Raw genomic sequence first — 9,715 nt, 5'->3', positions numbered from 1 at the left:
AAAACAGAGTATACTGTAGTATCAAGTAAAAGGTGGTGGTCATTGACTGTTATCACAAACAAAATGTTCCCTTGTTTGAACCTCTACAAGTAACACAGACTAGTCAGTAAATAGCTACACATATCAACCTACAATCACAGTGTCACACACAGTTGCTGTCACTTATTTATAAGTAATCTACTGCAAGATGATTTCTGTAGCATGTATTTAGCTGCTCTGAAGTTCACAATTTTATTGAAATGCATTTCTTTACATCTTTAGAGTTGCTATTTAAATGGCAGCCCATTATATCCAGTTCTGCAGTGATTTGTTTGGTGGCATGTGCATACATGGAAAGCCTCAAGTCAGGCAGAACAGCAGCAGGTGCAGCAAGACCTCTTTGCACACCAGAAAAGTCAGCACGGACAATACATATCTGATTGTCAGAAATAGCAATTCAATTGAATTCAGTTTTATATCGATAGTGCCAAATCACAGCAACAGTTGTCTCAAGGTGCTTTATATTGTAAGGTAAATACCCTAATACAAAGATATGATCCCCTATCAGCAAGTTCCTTGGCAACAGTGGGAAGGAAAAAACCTCCAGCAGAACCAGGCTCAGAGAGGGGCGGCCAACTGCTGGGAGACAAACGAAAAGAAAGATGGCGCAAGAGATGGTATAAGGACTGTGTTATATCGCGCTTTGCTACTCTGGAAAGCACTCTCCACAACTTGCTTTATTCATTCATTCACAGGTCATTCATAGGGGACCTGCTCTACTACCTGAGATACAGCCAAGACAGCCAAAGAATGACTAATTATTAAATCTAGAGTCATGTATAAACACATAGTGAGTGAAAAGGTGAATGATGAACAATGATCATGGGAAGCCTCCAGCAGCCTAGACCTATTGCAGCATAACTGGATTCAGGGTCACCTGATCCAACCCTAACTGTGAGCTTTGTCAAAAAGGATTTTAAAAAATGGTAGCGAGGATTACAGAACAACTTGCAGATGCAGGCCAGCAGCAGTATACAGGATTGTTGATAGATTACATTTTCATATATCAAATAAAAAATAACAGAGCACAACCTTGTGGCTCGGTTAGCTTTAGCAGCAAATTGTCTGATGCTGGAGAGAATTTCATCCCTACTTGATTTGAACAGTAGATGGAGCTGCTGCATAAAAAAATGTTTTCAAACTCAGCCCTAATTTTTGAACTGTGACATGCAATTACTTTATCAATGTCAACAGAAAGAGGAATGACTCCACCAATGATGCCACTAACCCTAACCCTCTCTTCCATTCAGCAGCATTATCCTCAGCACTGTTTCAAGGATAAACGTTTAGTTTTGATTCAACAGACTAAATGGAGAGGCTTGTTTAGTGATGGGGGAAAAGGAAGCTGAAAACAAGGATCTATCATCACTGATTGGATTTCAGTTTTTTCAGTCTGTCTGTTTCTCTGTATCAGTAAAGCATTAATGTCCAAGCTCTCCCTTGTTTTTCATATAAACAGAGACAGATTCTAATTAGTTAATTAGTGATCCAGAGTAATTGGAACCTGTAATAATAAAGAAATGATGAAACATTCTAATTTTCAAAAAAGTAATAACCATTGTGACTTCATTCCCACAACCACCTCGCTGTCTACCTCGGATTCATCATGTCCCTGTAATTGCAACAGAAGGGCTTTGGAGCTTCCCTCTAAGACTCTTTTCACTTTACCTTTTTCCATGTAAGTCTTCTCATTCTTCATATTCACAGAGGAATTTAGCCAGTGTTATTCTATCAGGTACCCTGGAAAGAATTTGGTCTATCAGTTCCTTTATTCTACCACTTCCCTTGGGCCTTGCCTATTTTTTTAAATCTTCATTCATCTTTTCACTGCATTCTCTCTGTTAAAGGATTTTCACTTATGTAACTGAATGTAAAATCACTCCCCTCCTCATTTGTGCGATCTTTTACTTTTTACAAATGCACATTTCTTGCTGACCTTAAGACCAACTCTAAAGGCAGCCCCTCCCCAGAATATGACGGCTCTGCCAGAGATGCTGGCAGTACTCTGCAGTTGAAAAGTACTTTCCCCTTTCTTTCTTTTCCTCTTATTTATTTCTTTTTGTCTACTTAGTTTTTTAGTTTACACTTCTTGTGTAGTCGAGAAGTTTTTATCCGTGTTTGGAAACGAAACTCCATGTAAAACTACTGAGATGACCGCGACGCCACGCTGCCCCTTTGTCTATAGCTGGGACCTGCTGCTGGGGCTAAGACAGCACAGCCATGCCGGTGTTCCAGATCTACTGGCGTTTAGATCAACTGGCGTTGGTCGAACAGATGTGTGGCAGTCTTGCGTTTCAGGAGCTGCTACCGACAAACCAGCAAAAAAACGCCAAATGTGTCATCTGTGACACTTGTGAGGTTGTCTCAAACACACTCCGTCAGTCTTGATGCTGTTGAACAACAAAATGTTTAAAAATGTGGCGAGTTCACCTGGTGATATCCTCATGCGCGACGCGATCGCGAAAACAGCAAACAAGTAACACCACGCCGTTGTTGTTCACAGGACACAAAGAGTAAACGATCGGGAGACTCTTGTCGTCGTTATCGTTCCGCTCGCACGGTTTATTCCTCCGAATTCAGCGTTTTTGCTTCACAACTACAGCGTGCTGTTTACTTTGTGCACTAACATGGAGTCGAGTCAACCAGCGCCACCTCTGGCCAAGTGCCACAGCCTACAGCCAGATCAACCTGTGACACACATCTGCACCACGTTTGAATTCGTGTCATGCACATTTGTACCTTTCAATTGTGTCTGTTTGTGCGTCATGCAAATAAACCTTTGAACCACACACGACTGCACTCCTCGCCACCACAGCAACATCTTTGTGAAATTTGCAGATGACACCACAGTGGTGGGGCTCATTTCCAAGGGAGACGAGTCTACGTACAGAGACGAGGTGGAGCAGCTGACGTCATGGTGTAAGGCCAATAACCTCCTCCTCAACACTTCAAAAACCAAAGAACTCATAATAGACTTCAGAAGGAAAAAGGCAGAGATCCAACCACTATTCATAAATGGGGACTGTGTAGAAAGGGTGGCAAGCTTCCGCTTCCTGGGAGTCAATATAGAGGAGAACCTTTCCTGGAGTGTGAACACCTCCGAGCTGCTGAAAAAGGCCCAACAGAGACTGTACTTCCTGAGAATTCTCAGGAGGAATAACATCACACAGAGACTGCTGGTGTCCTTCTACAGAGCCACCATTGAGAGTGTTCTAACTTACTGCATATGCATCTGGTACACTAGCTGCACAGGGGCTCAGAGGAAAGCACTCCAAGGGATCATTAACACCGCCCAAAAGATCACTGGCTGCCCTCTCCCCACACTGGAAGTTCTACACAACGCCCACTGTTTTAAAAAGGCCCAAAACATCATAAAAGACACCTCACATCCTGGCCACTCCCTGTTCGAACTGTTGCCCTCAGGCAGACGGTACAGGGCAATCAGAGCAAGGACTAATAGACTCAAACACAGCTGTTATCCAACTGCAATAACACATCTGAATACTACAAAAAAATGTCCATCACGCCACTCTTGTGTTAATCTATGCACGGTCTGAAGCATGTGTGTGGGAATGTATGTGAATGTTTTACTGTTATATCTTATTAGTATTTTAAGTATTCTATCTATTTTATTTATTGAATTTTATTGTTTTATTTATATTTTGATATTGCTAGGGATGATGCAATGATCGGGGACCATTCTTAATTTCGTTGTTCTCATGACAATGACAATAAAGTTTCTGATTCTGATATCATATATTTATTATCAGCCTACATTTGTACAAAATGCCAAATGACATACACATAAGAATCACCATCCTGATATCAATACTTTTGCCCATACGAAAAATGTCGTGAACACACTAATATTTCACCAGTGTTGTAACATCACATGTCGTTAGCGTAGTCTGTCTGTGTCTGCCCTCTGCAAACAAACATGTTAGAGTTGGTTGTGATATACAGTCTGCATAAGTGTGGTCAATCTAATAAACATTTGTAAGGAGATGGCAGTTACTGTGAATGTACAGCAGGTGATTAGTAATAAACAGCCAGACAATGACTCTGACAATCTCATTCAATCTTGCAGATTGCACCTTCTGTGGAAAGTGGTACCACACGGTGTGTGTGGACTTCCCTTGTGCAGAAGGCGACTACAAATGTTGTGGGTGCTAAATAAACAGAAAAAAGTGATCCCTGTTGTCTTTGCTTACTGATTGTTTTTAGTGTTGACAATCCACATTGCTGGCATTGCATCTTTCAACATGTTTGTGGGCAGATTTGGATGTACCAGGGGTAAGTGCAGCCACTCAGCCTCTACTCAATGTGATCATAGCAGCAGGTGCAGATGTGTCACAAGTTAATCTAGTAGTGGGCTATGGTAATGTGTTAGTGGTGGGAACAGTCATATCCACTCACTCTCACTGGCTGTTTATTACTAATCACTGTGTAACTGCTGTGAATTCACAGTAACTGCCGTCTCCTTACAAATGTTCATTAGATTAACCACACTTATACAGACTGTATATAACTCCAGCCATGTTGATGAATTGCCTATATTGGCTGGAAATATTCATTTTCAGGGAAAAGACACAGACAGACTATGCTAGCGACATGTGATGTTACAACACTAATGAAATATTGATGTGTCATATTTGTCCAAGGCGTATTTCATTGTTATGGAAAAAGAGAATATCAAAATCATGATGACCAATTGGAGTGGTGATTTCTATGACTTTGTGTATATAATTTGGAATTTTGTACAAATGTAGGCCAATAAGGAATATATGATATCATTTCATTCTTTTCAAAGGTTTATTTGCATGACGCACAAACAGACACAATTGAAAGGTACAAATGTGCATGACACGAATTCAAACGTGGTGCAGATGTGTCACAGGTTGATCTGGCTGTAGGCTGTGGCACTTGGCCAGAGGTGGCGCTGGTTGACTCGACTCCATGTTAGTGCACAAAGTAAACAGCACGCTGTAGTTGTGAAGCAAAAACGCTGAATTCGGAGAAATAAACCGTGCGAGGGGAACGATGACGACGACAAGAGTCTCCCGATCGTTTACTCTTTGTGTCCTGTGAACAACAACGGCGTGGTGTTACTTGTTTGCTGTTTTCGCGATCGCGTCGCGCATGAGGATATCACCAGGTAAACTCGCCACATTTTTAAGCATTTTGTTGTTCAACAGCATCAAGACTGACGGAGTGTGTTTGAGACAACCTCACAAGTGTCACAGATGACACATTTGGCGTTTTTTTGCTGGTTTGTCGGTAGCAGCTCCTGAAACGCAAGACTGCCACACATCTGTTCGACCAACGCCAGTTGATCTAAACGCCAGTTGATCTGGAACACCGGTGTTCAGCATGAGATCCCTGCGGTGATCAAGATGAACTACCGCGGCTGCAGAGCCGGGAAAACACGAAGACTGAGGAGGAAAAGATTCCATCCTGCTCTCCCGTCTGTAGTGACTGGTAATGTCAGATCGCTGGTTAATAAGATGGAGGAGGTTGCGACGCTAACAGGGACAGAGGAAGTTTTCCGAGAATGCAGTGTTATGTGTTTCATGGAGACATGGCTGCACAAAAACATCCCGGACCAGGGGCCCGTTCTTCGTACCTCGCTAAGTAGGTTAGCCGGATTAGATTGTTGACGATTTCGCGTGATCCTGGATCAGTCGGTTCCCCGAAGCTCATCCGGGACTTGCTGTCATAGCAACAGAGCCGTAAGCGTAAACCTGCTCGGGAGCAGGTTTACTTTATGTAAACAGGATTAGATCGCGGCCACGCAGGTATGTCCGCGTCATCATACGAAAGCAACAGCGATATTCCACCACTGTTTCACCATAAATAAATAACATCAATGTAACTAAAGACAATGCAGCACCTGATCCATTTATTGATGTCACACAGATACATACAGGTCATTTCCTAAAAAAGGGAAATGTACTATTAACATTCTATTACATGTATGTGATTATTACAGATTTAATTCATATTTCAGAGTAGCAATTGTAAATTACTTCGTGTAATCAAGATGAGAGACCACGGCTATAAAAGCGAAGGTGGATTTGGGAAGCCTGTCGCAGCCATGTCCTGTCCGTATACGCGAGCCACCCATTGCGGAAGGTGCAAGATTGATAAGGAGAGTCCTCAGAATTCAGCGTATATTGCGGGATAGACAGGATCCTTTAGCTCAGCGCGACAGTGTGCTCATTGAGAGATATCGATATTCCCGTGAGGGTATTATTCACTTAACCAACTTGTTGACGAGGGGGTGCAGGACCACCACCTGTCTTTTTTTGCTCTGCCCTTTTCTTGGTTGCTGTTATAAACAAACAGATTATTCCAGGGTCTCTTTCCAAGAGACGAAAAGCAATATAAGTGATAAATATTACCATTCTGTAGGATATTCTTATATTTCACTTTTACCTGTTCCCATGTTCTAGTGGGTCCTGTCGTGGCTCTAATGTGAAAGAGGATAAAATATAACATATTATAATATAATGTAATATAATATTGGATAATATAGTGTAATATAATAAATCTACCCTACCGCCTACTGGTGTTGGCCAGAGGGGCCGATGGCGCGATATGGCAGCCTGGCTTCTGTCAGTCTGCCCCAGGGCAGCTGTGGCTACAACTGTAGCTGCCTCCACCAGTGTGTGAATGTGAGAGTGACTGAATAGTGGCATTGTAAAATGCTTTGGGTGCCTTGAAAAGCGCTATATCAATCCACTCCATTATTATTGTTATTATTAAATTACTTACGAGTTTAATTTGTCAGCAACTTCCTGCCAGCCCTCTCTCCTTGCTTTTGCAGCCTTTGCAGTGTTCCCTTGCGTTCTGATTAAACTCTGAAACTCCTGAAATCCCTCACTCAAGAGTTCTTGCTCTGCTGCCGAAAAATACCGAGCCGAGCGCGCTCCGTCGACATTTTCGCCGACCAATCAGAGGGTTGCCGATCAATGTTTCTACTATCGATGCGTGGCCCCTTTTACGACACCCAGTGATGTCACATTACTGCGTCCAGCTGTACTAATCGTCAACAGCAGGTGTGTTCGGGGAACCGGATTAGCGAGCTCACGGTTAGCGCGATGATTTGATCTTGGATGTGTCATTTGATCTTGGATGTAGTAAGCGACGTACGAAGAACGGGCCCCAGGTGGTGGATATAAACGGATTTACGTGTGTGAGAGTGGACAGGGACCCAGGCAGCAGCGAGAAGAAGAGGGGAGGAGGACTCGCTCTCTATGTTAACAACCGCTGGTGTTCCCCGAGTCACGTTAAGGTGAGGCTGTGTGTAACAAACACATCGAACTGTTAGCAGTCGGTCTTCGACCATATTATTTACCGCATGAGTTTTCCCTCGCCATTATCGTCATTGTTTACATCGCCCCTGATGCCAACGCGGCGCAGGCGTATGACGTATGACCTCCAGCCCCTTTACAGACCTGCCGTTCAGAGGCAACCTGCAGCCACAAAAACTGTTACAACATGGACAAGGGAGTCGGAAGAGACTCTGCAGGGATGCTTTGAGTCAACTGACTGGGATGTTCTTTGTGATTCCAATCAGGACAATATTGACAATCTGACAGGCTGTGTAACAGATTATATCAACTTCTGTGTGGACACTGTGGTCCCCAAAAAAACCATTCTGTGCTTCCCCAACAATAAACCCTGGGTTACCAAAGACATCAAAGCAACCTTAAACAAGAAAAAAAAGAGCTTTCAGAAATGGTGACAGAGATCAGCTGAAACTGGTGCAGAAGGAGCTGAAAGCCAAGATTGCAGAGGGTAAAGAGTCCTACAGACGGGGGCTGGAAAACAAACTGCAGGAAAACAACACCAGGGAGGTGTGGAATGGAATGCGGGCTATCACTGGCCTGAGACAAAAGAGAGGTGTTGGGATGGATGGGGACCTCGAAAGTGCTAACAACCTTAATCTGCACTTCAATAGGTTTGACTGCCCTGCGTCTCCTGTCTCCACACCCAGCTATTCCCATCTTCTCCTTTTGCCTCCCCCCTCTCCTGCCCCCTCAGACTGTCTCACCCTGTCCCTCTCAGCAGATGACATCAAAAAAGAATTGGGCAGACTCCACTCCAGCAAAGTTGCTGGCCCTGATGGTGTCAGTCCCAGGGCCCTCAGGTGCTGTGCTTCCCAGCTGTCTGGAGTTCTAAAACGGATATTCAACATGAGTCTGGAAATGCAGAGAGTCCCATCACTCTGGTTCCTGTCCTTAAAAAGATCAACCCGTCGACCCTCGGTGACTACAGGCCAGTGGCGCTGACCTCACATGTCATGAAGACGCTGGAGAGACTCATCCTGAGACATCTGCGTCTGCTCGTGGAGCCTTGACTGGACCCCCTGCAGTTTGCTTATCAACCTTGTATCGGCGTGGAGGATGCCATCATCTACCTGCTGGACCAGGCTTATTCTCACCTGGACATTGTTGGGAGCACTGTGAGGGTCATGTTCTTTGACTTCTCCAGTGCTTTTAACACAATCAGACCATCACTGCTGGGGAATAAGCTCACGGAAATGCAGGTGGATGCCCCACTGGTTGGTTGGATTACGGACTATTTAACAAGTCGACCACAGCATGTCCGACTGAAGAGCTGCCGCTCAGATAACATCCTGAGCAGCATGGGGGCGCCGCAGGGGACGGTCCTATCACCCTTCCTCTTCACTCTCTACACATCTGACTTCAGGTACAAGTCTCAGTCATGTCATCTGCAGAAATTCTCGGATGACTCTGCCATTGTGGGCTGTATCAGGGATGGACAGGAGGAGGAGTACAGGAGTGTGGTGGACAGCTTTGTCGAGTGGTGTGAGCTAAACCACCTACAACTTAACATCACAAAGACAAAGGAACTGATTATGGACTTTAGGAAGCAGGCTCCTCCTCCTAACCCTGTCACCATCAGAGGGGCTGATGTGGAGATAGTTGAGGACTACCGGTACCTGGGGGTACACTTGGACTGTAAACTGGACTGGACCAAGAACACCAATGCTATCTTCAAAAAAGGGCAGAGTCGGCTTTTCCTACTGAGGCGACTCAGGTCCTTCAATGTTGGTAGGAAAATGCTGACCATGTTCTATCACTCGGTGTTGGAGAGCGTCGTGTTCTTTGCAGCTGTGTGCTGGGGAAGTGGGGTGAAGACAGCTGATGCCAACAGGCTGAACAAACTGATTAGAAAGGCTGGTTCTGTCCTGGGTGTCAGACTTGAGAACCTGGAGGAGGTGTCCGAAAGGAGGACGCTAAAAAAGCTTGTTTCTATCATGGACAACCCCTTCCACCCCACGCACCCCCCATGATGGACCATCGGAGCAAACGCAGCAAAAGACTCATTGCCCCAAAATGCAGAACTGACCGCCACAGTAAATCCTTTGTGCCGGTGGCAATAAGACTGTATAACTCTTCCTCACTCTGTAGCTGATTTTCCTGAGACGTTTACCAATGTTATTCTGTTCCCTTCCAGACCATGCAATATTACCCAACAGTACCTTATTGAATATTTGTTTCATCCCCCCATCATACGCTGCTACTCCCTTTATTCTATTGCACAATACTATGTCACTTTCTAGAATCGCCTGCACTGATAGTTAAGTTATTTATATATAGTTATATCTATTAATTTGTTAGAGTTATCCGATACTATGTCTTGCACT

At 44.3% G+C, this 9,715-nt stretch overlaps 1 long non-coding RNA gene across 1 annotated transcript in view; it reads right to left on the bottom strand.

Annotated features, from left to right (window-relative positions):
• LOC146650741 (uncharacterized) overlaps positions 1 to 2,973 on the bottom strand; it is a 349,244-nt gene extending 346,271 nt beyond the window's left edge. The window contains exon 1 of the long non-coding RNA XR_014907837.1: positions 2,470 to 2,973. This is a non-coding gene — a long non-coding RNA (uncharacterized LOC146650741). The remainder of the gene's footprint in view (positions 1 to 2,469) is intronic.
• Positions 2,974 to 9,715: the final 6,742 nt, after the last annotated feature.

This window comes from Rhamphochromis longiceps, linkage group LG16 (assembly GCF_057381845.1).
Source record: "Rhamphochromis longiceps isolate RC_006_pf linkage group LG16, R_longiceps_female_GT1.1, whole genome shotgun sequence".
NCBI classification, from domain to species: Eukaryota; Metazoa; Chordata; class Actinopteri; order Cichliformes; family Cichlidae; genus Rhamphochromis; species Rhamphochromis longiceps.
This window is presented reverse-complemented; position numbering and strand designations above follow the sequence as displayed.